Source organism: Mesoplodon densirostris, chromosome 2, assembly GCF_025265405.1.
Source record: "Mesoplodon densirostris isolate mMesDen1 chromosome 2, mMesDen1 primary haplotype, whole genome shotgun sequence".
NCBI lineage: Eukaryota > Metazoa > Chordata > Mammalia > Artiodactyla > Ziphiidae > Mesoplodon > Mesoplodon densirostris.
Window position 1 is genome coordinate 29,741,724 of NC_082662.1, and position 13,412 is coordinate 29,755,135.

Consider the following 13,412-nt stretch of genomic DNA (forward strand, 5'->3'; position numbering starts at 1 on the left):
AGTATGGCAGGCCAACTTGCTGCTGGCACCTGCCACACTGTAGCATAACACAAACACTAATGTCAGAAATAATCACAGTGACAACGGCTTGGTCTACACACAGAAGGTACTTGTCATCTCCCCAGGAGCCTCTTGGCCTAGGGCTCAACTGTGATGATGTACCTGGCCCCTGGCCCACACTGTCATAGTCACACACCAGATTCATCTGAATGGTTGACATTATCATTACTGTCAGCACCATTCTTGATAACTATTCATTTATTCCTGTGAAACACATTTGCTGAGGACAAACTGCCTGCCAGGTACTGTGCAAGATTCTAAAGGAGTTACAAAGACGAACAGTTTCAAGGAGGAGGCCCCAGAGAAGAGAGAGATCAACAGATTATTCCAATATAGGATTGTACAGATTGCTGTTGTAGGTGGATGGATTCTCAGTGCCTAGAAAAATGATTGGCCATAGTGAGTGCTCGATAAATATGTTTCAATGAAGAATGAATGAATGAGTGAATGGATTGATTGATTAATTAATTAACTGGTTAAGAACATGGAGTCTCGATTCAGAGTGCCTGGGTCTGAATACCAACTCTATGTGGTTTGGGACAGGTTACTTGACTTCTCTATGCCTTAGTTCCCTTATCTGTAAAATGGGTTAATAACAGTACCTTCCTTATGGGGTTGTTGTAAAAGTTATTTCTAAGGTGTTTAGAACATAGCACTATTACTGCATATGTAGTAACACACAACACTACGTACGTGTTTGGTAAATAAAAACAAATGGCTAGGAACTCATCAGGTTGACGGGGTAGAAAGTCAAGGGTGTAAAGAAAAGCATTCCAAACAATATAATGGTATTGAGGTTTCCAACAGATGGCATCTTCAAGACATGTTTCCACTAATGGGAACATCCTAAAGGGAGGCATTGCTTTTAAAGTCAGAGCATGACTCAGTCAAGGATGTATTTGAGAAAAGTTGTTGTGGCCATTGTGAAGAGGAAGAATTGGAGGGAAAGAGACTTGACCCCAGAAGACCAATGAGGGGGCTGTTAGCATCACCCGGTGGGAAACAATGCAGTCAGGACAGAGGCTGATAAGGAAGGCATGGATGTGAGAAAACTTCTGAATCAGAGCAGCTGGCGATAAATGCTCTGGAAGAAAAAGAAGCAAGAGCACAGTCAGAAGATGCAGACCCTGGGCTGGGCAGCCTGCTCTTTGAGGCATTTGCCAAGCAGCTATCCATGTGAGTGATTTAGCATCTCTCACCAGGAAGTTCCCTGGAGAGATCAGCATGCAGGCAGGTCTGGGGAGTTCAGATGGCTGTGCAGAGCCCAAGGTAGGATGAGCAGTGGCCAGGGCTCCTTTCCAGTACCCTGGACCCAAGTTTTGTGCACTGATTTGGCTCCAGAGGTAGCTGATGAAGCTCTCTGCTTTTCACGACCTGTTAGATCTGCTCAGCTTCCTGGCTCTCATCTGGGGAAATGGGCCCAGGTGAGACCAGGGGAACTGATGCAGATTCATCTCTGACTTAGGATGTTATTCATTTGTACTGGTGATATGATGTAATGGTTAAGTGCATGGGTGATTAGCACCAAGCAGACTGGGTTCAAATCCCAGATTCAACACTTAACTGTGTGACCTTGGGTAGGTTACTTAAGTTCTCTGTGCCTCCATTTTCTAACCTGTAAAACAGAGATGATAATAGTATCTACCTATAAGGATGATGTAAGAATTAAATGAGGTAATTTGTTTATGAAGAGAACCTATTACAGCTTTTAAGATATATTAAGTCCTATGTATGTATTTAAATTGTTTGATTATCGTGTTTAAATTAAATGTGTTTTGGTTATTTAATACTGCTACTATTTCCATTTTCTATATGGGAAAAAGTGAGCCCAACAGAATGCAAGCTTCATATGAACAGAGAGTTTGTATCGCTCCCATTGTATCCCCAGTCCATAGTAGGGTACCTGGAACCATATTACTTGGTATTTACTGAATACTTTTTGAATGAGTGAATGATTGGTACTCCACCTCCAGGATACATGGGGTGTACAGATGTTAATTCAGAAGCACTTTGGTAGAATTGTTCCACAGCCAAACAACTTCCATTTCGGTTTTTAGTAATTGTCCCACTTAACGTGTCAATATTAGCAGTAGGTGTCTAAAAAAGAAAAAGTTAAAGCACTGGTTGCACACTCGAGGTCTGCTCTAGAGGGCTATATGGCAGCAAGGAAGAGAAATCTGCCCAATCCAGCTTAATAAAGTGTTTTTTACATTGGAAGAACACAGGAGAAACTCATTGAGCCCACCTCCAACAAGTCCAGTCAATATGCTTGGGAACTAAGAAATCATCAGACAGTAACTCCCCCCCATTTCTGTCTCTTAGAGCCTCCTAATTTCCTGCTTCTATGTTTTTCTGCATGTCTGCTCCATTCTTCTCTCAGAGACAGGTTTCCTCTCTTTCCACATACACTATTATGGTTGCCCCAATACACAGGAAGCGAGAAAGAATCTGACTGGCCCAGCTTTAAGCAACTGTTCCCTACTCCCATCTAATCATCTATGACTAGGAGGTAAGATTGAGGGATTCAGAGGACTCCTGCCTTTGGAAGAGGATATCCACGAGAAGAATATGAAGGGCACCTCGAGAACATGGTCCTTTCCCCGGAAATTAAATAAAACTGATGAGTACTGACAAAGTATCTGTCCTTATGGGTGAGCTTTCTTTTTTGTGAGTAGGATGTAAGCCCAGAAATTTACCCAGAGTCCTAGACACATCCTTTCCACAGGCACTCCACCAGGCTTAGCTGAGTTCAGCTCCTGCCTGCCTGGTTTCTGCTACTTCCAAGCTCAGTTTCCAGGACCCAGTGGCCCTCACCAGAAGATCTCATCATGCCAGGAAAACAAGGACCCAAGAGCTGTTTTTGACTACTTGACATAACCCAAGAGAGGAGATAAACCTCTCATAGAGCTGTGTCAACAGACCTTCCCTCCCAGAATTGTCAGATCTCAAGGATAGGGCTTGGGGTGAAGGGGGAAGACCAGGTTTGGGAAAATAACCTATTCCTCTAGCCTGTGCTTTATTAGCTACATTTTGCAGTGTTTCCCAACTTTACATTCAGTAGATATAGCTGGGATCCTCACAATGACGCTGCAGATCTGAAATCTTTATCCTCATTACACAGCTGAGAAATATTGAAGTTGGAAGAGGTGAGGTGACTTGTCCAAAGTCACACAGTTAGGTGCTGATCTGAAACTAGAACCCAGGTCTGTTGGATGCCCAGCCCAGAGTTCCACTGTACTGCTACCTGGCAATGGTTTGGGGAGTGAGATTGTATCTGGGGAAAATATAGAGAAGGCCAAAGCTTGCAGGTGGCTGGAGATGCAGAGAGTTAATTCAGCATCTCAGCCCCTCAGGGATGGATGGCCTGATGAAGCTGGTCAGGGACTGCAGAGAATGAGGGATTGATCTGCCATTTCATGTGAAAATGGATTGTAGCCCCAACCTGTGTGTGTCAATGGAGCTGATTAGCACTTGTGTGAGTCTCCAGCCATCAACTGGCAGGCGAGAATCATTCTGGGAGCAGCAGGGAACCAGTCCTCTCCCACCTCCATGCCCACCAGCTTCCTCCCTCCACAGAGGTTTCCTCCCCCTCCCTGCTACCTGAAGTCTCCAAACCTCCTCCAGCTGCCAGGCCTAATGTGTGCTCAGAGCTCCTCTACCTGCTTTTGACCAAAAGAAGAGGCATGGCTGGTACTTACCTCAATCAGCTATGCTAGGTGCAGCTGGTAGAAAGGCAGCTTTCCTTTCCAAAATGCACCGCCTGCTTGGAGGATAAAGTGTGAGTGAGTAGGTGCAGGGTTCAAGTTGGAGCTTACACCATGCAATGGAAAAAGCAAGGGCTCTGACACATATTGACCATGTGACCTTAGGCAAATCATTTACTCCTCTGGGCTCCGGTTTCCCTATGTATATGTGTGAAGGTTAATTTTGTATGTCAACTTGACTGGGCTAAGAGATGCCCAGATAGCTGGTAAAACATTTCTGAGTAAGCCTGTGAGGGTGTTTACAGAGAGATTAGCATTTGAATCAGTAGACTGAGTAAACAAGGTCTACCTTCACCAGTGTGGGTGGGCATCATCCAATCTGTTGATAGGCCCAAATAGAACAAAAAGACAGAGGAAGGGTAAATTCTCTCTCTCTCTCTCTTCTTGAGTTGAGACATCCATTTTCTCCTGCCCTTAGACATCAGAGCTCTTGTTTCTCAGGCCTTCGGACACAGGCTGAATTATACCACCAGCATTCTTGGTGCTTCAGCTTGCAAACAACATATTGTGGGACTTCTCGGCCTCCATAACCATGTGAGCCAATTACTATAATAAATATCCTCATATATGTGAATATGTATATTCTATTGTTTCTGTTCTCGGATTGCCCTGACTAATACAGTACGGGATAAAAATAGCTTTCTCACTGGATTGTTTGGATTAAAACAGGAAGTGTGTGGGGACTTCCCTCGTGGTGCAGTGGTTAAGAATCCACCTGCCAATGCAGGGGACACGGGTTCGAGCCCTGGTCCGGGAAGATCCCACATGCAGCTGAGCAACTAAGCCTGTGCATCACAACTACTGAGCCTGCGCTCTAGAGCCCGCGAGCCACAACTAATGAGCCCATGTGCCACAACTACTGAAGCCCGTGCGCCTAGAGCCCGTGCTCTGCAACAAGTGAAACCACTGCAACGAGAAGCCCACGCACCACAACGAAGAGTAGCCCCTGCTCGCTGCAACTAGAGAAAGCCCATGCACAGCAACAAAGACCCAACGCAGCCAAAAATAAATAAATAAATAATATAATAAATTTATTTTTTAAAAAAAGGGAGTGTGTGAAAAAGTATTTTGCAGTCCCTGACACATAGTAGGAACTAAAAATGTTATTTGGAAATTGACTCTCCACTCTCCTCAAGAGGCACCCACTCTGGGAAGACTTCTCTAGTTGATCCAACTTCTATCTCTCTTTTCATCATTTGAGTGTCATGCGCAAGTGACAACAAGAGCCTCAGTGTTTTCCCCGACCTGGAGAAGTTCTGCCTCCAAGGCAGCTCAGCCCATAGTATTGAGTTGCCTTTGGGTGAGTGAACAGTCAGGTTCCAGCAAGGGAACCAAACAGGCTCAGATTCATCGCCGCCCCCCCCGCCCCCCAGTCTATCTGGACTTAGAGGTTCTATCCTAAGCTTGTCACATGGTATCTAGGGATGCCCTGGGCATTCTTGTACTTGTCAGGCTGTGACCTCTTTCACTGCCTCCAGGTGTACTTGGTCCACATGGCAGACTTCCTTCATTGGTTTTCTCTCCTGTTCCTCCAAGGCTGGAGCTCTGCCCAGTTGGTAGTGGCCTTGATTTTCTGCCTTGATCTTGCCAGACTTCTCCTTAGGGGCCTGGGCTTGCCTACTGATGGCTGGCCTTCTGCCCCAAGTTGTTTATGCCTTCTGTTACCAGAGCTTGGCCTCAGCCTTGCCTGAATTGGGCACTTCAGGACTATCAAAGGTCTCTGAAGCTACAGTCAGAGAGTGGGGGAGTTCTTGAGTTCCCAAATTTGGAAAGTGTGACTAAGCTCTGTTACTGACTCCTAGGGCTGTAGCGGCAAATGAGGATTGTGGTCAGGACCATGGACAGAGCCCACAGTGTCCAGAGCGCCTGCGGTTGAGGATGAATTTCATGTCCCTGACTCCATGCTGAAGAAGTGAATAGGGGCACACAGTCAGCACCACGAACAGATGCCAGAGGCTCTGTTGTCCTGGAAGTAGTCTTTAAGACGGTGGATTAGTCACGATTCTTCCTACTACAAGAAATGGAGACCTATTTCAAACTAGCTTAAGCTAGTCTTTGAACGAGCCAGATGAGTGAGATGGTGGAACTGAGTGCTGAGACTTGATGCAACAAACAGTGGGAAGTAATAGGCACATCCCCCTTTACCTTAAAACAAGATGTGGTTTCTTTGACAGACATGGGGCTCTTCAAGCTACCTATTTCTTCTTGAGTAATTCAAGGAAATCGTATTTTTATCCAAGTTGTCAAATTTATTGGTGTAAGGTTGTTCATGGTACCCCCTTATTATCCTTTGAATTTTTCTAGGATTTGTAGTGATAACCTTTCTCTCTTTCCTGATATTGGTGTTGGTAATTTGTATACTCTCTCCATTTTTTCTGATTAGTCTGACTAGAGGTTTATAAATTTCATTTATTTTTTCATTATTCCTGCCACTGCCTCCATCGTGCCAGTTTAGAACATTATCATTTCATTGTGGCAACCTCCTAAGAAGTGTTTATGCCCCAGCCTCCCTCTCCAGTACACTCTGCATACTGCTGCCAAATGAAGCATCCTAAAAGGCCTTTCATAGGAAGATTTTCAATGACTCTACATTGCTTTTGAATAATTTCCAGGCCCCTTCACTTGACATTCAAGTCCCTCCCCCGCCATCTGACAAGCATTCACATCTCCAGAGTTGTTGCCCACTCCTCCCCTGCATGAGTCCTCCTCTTTTCCAGCCAAACAGATCCATTTGTCATTCCCATTAAATCTAGGTGATTTCTCAGCTCTGTGCTTCTACAATTCTTCAACTGTCAGCTGCTGAAGGAAGAACACCAGACTTGGAGTCTGAAGACCAAGATTGGAATCCCATTTATGGGCTATATGGCCTCAATTTCTTCATCTGAAAAATGGGATAATGCTTATCTTGCAGAGTCATTCCTAATTCGTTCAGCAAGTACTTGAAGGAATATGCCCTGAGACTTACTGCATACTTGTGTGCATGTGTGTGCACATGAGCACATGCATGATGAGAAGTAATGCTATTGCTCCAGCATGAGGGGATGTGCCCTGAAGACGAATACAGAGAATAAAATAGATAGCATTTATTGACTCCTTACTGTACTTCTTTATTGAGTCACTACTATACTAGGCTCCAGGGATATAGCAGTGAGCAACAGACAAAACTCCCTGTTCTCTTGGAGTTTACATTTACTCCCTACATTCTAATCCTACACTTAACCTTTTGGAAATCTAAGTCAAAGGCTGCATTCTTTATTTTAATTAAAAATTTATTTGTAGTAAAATATATATAACAAAATTTACCATATTAACCAATTTAAAAATTACTTATATATTTTACATTGTGGCAAAATACACATAAAATTTACTATCTTAATTATTTGTTTTGTTTTGTTTTGTTTTGTTTTTTTGGTGGCATGCGGGCCTCTCACTGCCGTGGCCTCTCCTGCTGCGGAGCACAGGCTCCGGACGCGCAGGCCCAGCGGCCATGGCTCACGGGCCCAGCCACTCCGCGGCACGTGGGATCCTCCCAGACCGGGGCACAAACCCGCGCCCCCTGCCTCGGCAGGCGGTCCCTCAACCACTGCGCCACCAGGGAAGCCCTATCTTAATCATTTTTAAGTGTGCAATTCAGCAGTATTAAGTACATTCACATTGTTGTGTGACCATTACCACCATCCATCTCTAGAACTCTTTTCATCTCGCAAAACTGAAACTCCATACTCATTAAACAATAACCATTCCCCCTGCCCCCTAGCCCCTGGCAGCCACCATTCTACTTTCTGTCTCTGTGAATTTGACTACTCTACCTCATATAAGTGGCATTACACAGTATTTGTCTTTTTTTTTTGAAACTGACTTATTTCACTTAGCATAATGTCCTCAAGGTTCATCAATACTGTAGCATTGGGCTTCCCTGGTGGTGCAGTGGTTGAGAGTCAGCCTGCCGATGCAGGGGACACGGGTTCATGCCTCAGTCCGGGAAGATCCCACATGCCGCGGAGCGGCTGGGCCCGTGAGCCATGGCCGCTGAGCCTGCGCGTCCGGAGCCTGTGCTCCACAATGGGAGAGACCACAACAGTGAGAGGCCCGCATACAGCAAAAAAAAAAAAAAAAAATACTGTAGCATTGTCAGAATTTTCTTCTTTTTTAAGGCCAAATAATATTCCATTGTATGTTTCTTTTTTTTTTAAAGCAAATCAATACACGTACATAGTTTTAGAAAGCCAACCAGTACTACAAGTCTTATCACAAAAGACAGTAGTCCATACCCCACACACAAGTCTTACTCCTCAAGGCAACCATTTAAAATCACTTTAGCTGTGCCTACTGGTATTTACCTCTGAGCATCTAAATAATATGCTTTTTATGTTAGTTCTTAATCTACTATAAAAGATAATAATTTAATATTCTTGTAGCACACCCACACCTCTCCCTCTTGCATCCTTCTAGTATAATTATATAACAATTTTCATCAAATCAACATTCAGGGTTTGCCTTATTTTGCACACATGGTTCACTGCCAAAACTAATATTGTGTAACCTTTCTTGTACAGATTTTTCTGTCTTTCCTTATGTTAATGGCTTTTTTTTCTTTTCCCATTTTCTTTTTTTTAAAGATTCTTTTTTTATTTTATTTAATTTATTTATTTTTGGCTGCACTGGTTCTTCGTTGCTGCGTGTGGGCTATCTCTAGTTGTGGCAAGTGGGAGCTACTCTACATTGTGGTGTGCAGGCTCTAGGCATGCAGGCTTCAGTAGTTGTGGTGCGCAGGCTCAGTAGTTGTGGCGCACGGGCTCAGTTGCTCCGCAGCATGTGGGATCTTCCCGGACCAGGGATCAATTCCGAGTTCCCCGCACCAGCAGGCAGATTCTTAACCACTGCATCACCAGGGAAGTCCCTCTTTCTCCCATTTTCTTAGTTTTCTATATCCTTATCATGAATTTTTCCCAAACTCCTTAACAGAATGCAAGACCTTCTAGATGCTAATTTCCACATGGTGAAACACATCAAGTAATCTATTAATTCCACCATTTTGTTTTTCCTAAAGGCATCCTTCTTGGAGTCTTCCATCTCCCTGCTCAGTGTGTACAGCTATCCTTTGGTATCCTTGAGGGATTGGTTCAACAACCCCCACAGATACCAAAATCCACCAATGCTTAATAAATGGCACTGTATAAAATGGCACAGTATTTGTATTTAACCCATGCATATTTCCCACATACTTTAAATCATCTCTAGATTCTTACCTTAATACAATATAAATGATATATAAACAGTTGTAAATATAGTGTACATGCTATTCAGGTTTTGCTTTTTGGAACTTATTTTTTTCAAATATTTTTGATCTGCAGTTTGTTGAGTCCATAGATGTGGAAACCATGGATATGGAGGGCTGACTGTAGTTACTCTCTGGTCCTTCTGCACAGCCATCATTCAGGGGATTGTCTTTGTAATTTTTCTGGGCTGTATCCCCTTTTCCAGAACGCACAACTTTTTTTTTTCTTGGTTTAGTCCTTCATTTTGATGGAGCACATCCTTCAGTAACTTCCTGAGGAAGAATACATGAAAAGTAAAACATTTGAAATCTTGAATTTCAGAAAATTCTTTATTCTACCACATAGTTGATTCATAGCTAGGCTGGTATAAGAATTCTTTAGAATTTGGAAGGCATTGGCCCAGTATGGATATTGAGAAGTCCATTGCCATTCCTGGCTTTACGTTATACTTTGTGTGTACCCTGTCCTTTCCGTATGGAAACTTTTAAGATTTTATCTGTATCCTTGCCCATCTAAAAGTTCATGCTAATGAGACTTGGTATGTGCCTATTTTCATTTAATTTATTTGTCACACCTTTTGTAGGCCTTTTCATTCTGGAAGCTCATGTCTTTGAGCTCTGAGAAATTTTCTTCTATTATTTCTGTGAATCTCTTCTCTCCATTTTATCTGATCTCTCTTTTAATATCTAAAGATATTTTCTATGCTCAGTTTCTCCAGTGAAGAATCCACCAGTCCCCATCTGAGAGGTTATGCACCTGAGCATGAGCATTCTAGAAACCGTGTCTCATGGGCCCTAGAGCCTCACTGTTCACATTCCCCCCCAATGTCCCTCTTTTTATTATGACATTCTCCCCTGACTTCCACTGTGCCCAGTGTTTCTGGCTGGAGTCTTTGTGGTTCACTTTTTTTAAACTGAAGTATAGTTGATGTACAATATTATATGTTACAGGTTTATGATATAGTGATTCACAGTTTTTAAAGGTTACACTCCATCTATAGTTATTATAAAATATTGGCTATATTCCCCGTGTTGTACAATATATACTTGTAGCTTATTTTATACATAATAGTTTGTATTTCGAGTTCACTTTTTAAGCAGAATAAAATCTCCAGTCCCTGCCAGAGTGTGGAAGATATAGTCAGCTGTCCGTGTGTGATAGGGAAGGGACTTGCTTCTTATGCAGACTTTCAACCCATTCCCATGTTCTTAGCCCCATGCCTCATTCCCACCTTCTGTGATAAATGTTGCCTCCAATTCCTTTGTTGTTCCACTGGTCCTGGGTCTCTAATTGGCTGACTCCTCTTTGGCATCCTTTGCTGTAGCACTTAGTATGTAGCTATCTCAGCTCTGCCAACTCTTGCATCCACTTGCCATCTTCCAAAAATGTGTTGACATCTGTGGTCCACCATGGCCTCTTTTATATTCCTTTACTTTTATTTTAGCAAGGCTTTTAAAAAGGAGCAGATATAAATGCATGTATTCCATCTGCCACGTTTAACCAGAAATCCAAGGATGGAACTCTTAATTACTACGCTATATTGTCTCTCAAATGAGACAGTACCTCTGGGATCCTACATCCCAATGAGGATGAAATGAGACTACGCATGTGAACATACTTCGTAAGCTCTGAAGAGCTATGTGAACGAGAGGGTCTATATTTAATTCCTCTACAAAGTGCCCTCCTTCCTTTTCTCTGCTCTCTGATTCTTCCCCTTCTCCAAGGTACAACTCAAGCTTTTCTTCTCCTTGGGGCCTTCTCTGATCAACCCAGCTAACAAGGATGTCCCTGAGCCCTGAGCCACCACAGGAGTCTCTGTGCACCTCTCTTGGCCCTAAGCAAAGCTGCTTTATTTGACTATGGGCACAGAGTTCCTGGCCAAGATACATAGTCAAATTTGGATCTTTCAGTGTGCAAGAAAAAAGCTTTCCTTGGACACCAGGTGTGTGCGCACACAGAGGAAATGCCATATGAGGACACAGCGAAAAGGCAGCCATCTGCAAGGAGAGAGGCCTCAGGAGAAAACCTTCCAACACCTTGATCTTGGACTTGATTTTGGATCTTGATCTTGGACAGAATTGAGAGAGGGGAACCAAGATGGAGGAGTAGGAGGATGTGCTCTCACTCCCTCTTGTGAGAACACCAGAATCACAACTAGCTGCTGGACAATCATCAACAGGAAGACACTGGAACTCACCAAAAAATATACCCCACATCCAAAGACAAAGGAGAAGCCACAATGAGATGGTAGGAGGGGCACAATCACAGTAAAATCAAATCCCATAACTGTTGGGTGGGTGACTCACAGACTGGAGAACACATACCACAGAAGTCCACCCACAGGAATGAAGGTTCTGAGCCCCACATAAGGCTTCCCAACCTGGGGGTCCGGCAACAGGAGGAGGAATTCCTAGAGAATCAGACTTTGAAGCCTAGTGGGATTTGATTGCAGGACTTCAACAGGACTGGGGGAAACAGAGACTCCACTCTTGGAGGCCACACACAAAGTAGTGTGCGCATCGGGACCCAGGGAAAGGAGCAGTGACCCCAGGGGAGACTGAATCAGACCTACCTGCTAGTGTTGGAGGGTCTCCTGCAGAGGCGGGGGATGTCTATGGCTCACTGTGGGGACAAGGACACTGACAGCAGAAGTTCTGGGAAGTACTCCTTGGCGTGAGCCCTCCCAGAGTCTGTCATCAACCCTACCAAAGAGCCCAGGTAGGCTCCAGGGTTGCCTCAGGCCAAACAACCAACAGGGAGGGAACCCAGCCCCACCCATCAACAGTCAAGCGGATTAAACTTCTACTGAGCTCTGCCCACTAGAGCAACAGTCAGCTCTACCAGCCACCAGTCCCTCCCATCAGGAACCTTACACAAGCCTCTTACATAGCCTCATCCACCAGAGGGCAGACAGCAGAAGCAAGAAGAGCTAAAATCCTGCAGCCTGTGGAACAAAAACCACATTCACCGAAAGATAGACAAGATGAAAAGGCAGAGGGCTATGTACCAGATGAAGGAATAAGATAAAACCCCAGAAAAACAACTAAATGAAGTGGAGATAGGCAACCTTTCAGAAAAAGAGTTCAGAATAATGATAGTGAAGATGACCCAGGACCTCGGAAAAAGAATGGAGACAAAGATCAAGAAGATACAAGAAAGTTTTAACAAAGACCTAGAAGAATTAAAGAACAAACAAACAGAGATGAACAATACAATAACTGAAATGAAAACTACATTAGAAGGAATCAATAGCAGGATAACTGAGGCAGAAGAACAGATAAGTGACCTGGAAGACAGAACGGGGGAATTCCCTGCTGTGGAATAGAATAAAGAAAAAAGAATGAAAAGAAATAAAGATAGCCTAAGAGACCTCTGGGACAACATTAAATGCAACAACATTCACATTATAGGGGTCCCAGAAGGAGAAGAGGGAAAGAAAGGACCAGAGAAAATATTTGAAGAGATTATAGTCCAAAACTTCCCTAACATGAGAAAGGAAATAGCCACCCAACTCCAGGAAGTGCAGTGAGTCCCATACAGCATAAACCCAAGGAGAAACACGCCGAGACACACAGTAATGAAATTGGCAAAAATTAAAGACAAAGAGAAATTATTGAAAGCAGCAAGGGAAAAACGACAAATAACATACAAGGGAACTCCCATAAGGTTAACAGCTGATTTCTCAGCAGAAACTCTACAAGCCAGAAGGGAGTGGCATGATATAATTAAAGTGATGAAAGGGAGGAACCTACAACCAAGATTACTGTACCCGGCAAGGATCTCATTCAGATTCAATAGAGAAATCAAAAGCTTTACAGACAAGCAAAAGCTAATAGAATTCAGCACCACCAAACCAGCTCTACAACAAATGCTAAAGGAACTTCTCTAAGTGGGAAACACAAGAGAAGAAAAGGACCTACAAAAACAAAGCCAAAACAATTAAGAAAATGGTCATAGGAACATACATATCGATAATTACCTTAAACGTGAATGGATTAAATGCTCCAACCAAAAGACACAGGCTTCCTGAATGGATACAAAAACAAGACCCATATATATGCTGTCTACAAGAGACCCACTTCAGACCTAGGGACACATACAAACTAAAAGTGATGGGATGGAAAAAGATATCCCATGCAAATGGAAATCAAAAGAAACCTGTAGTAGCAGTACTCATATCAGATAAAATAGACTTTAAAATAAAGAATGTTACAAAAGACAAAGAAGGACACTACATAATGATCAAGGGATCAATCCAAGAAGAAGATATAACAATTATATATGCACCCAACATAGGACCACCTCAGTA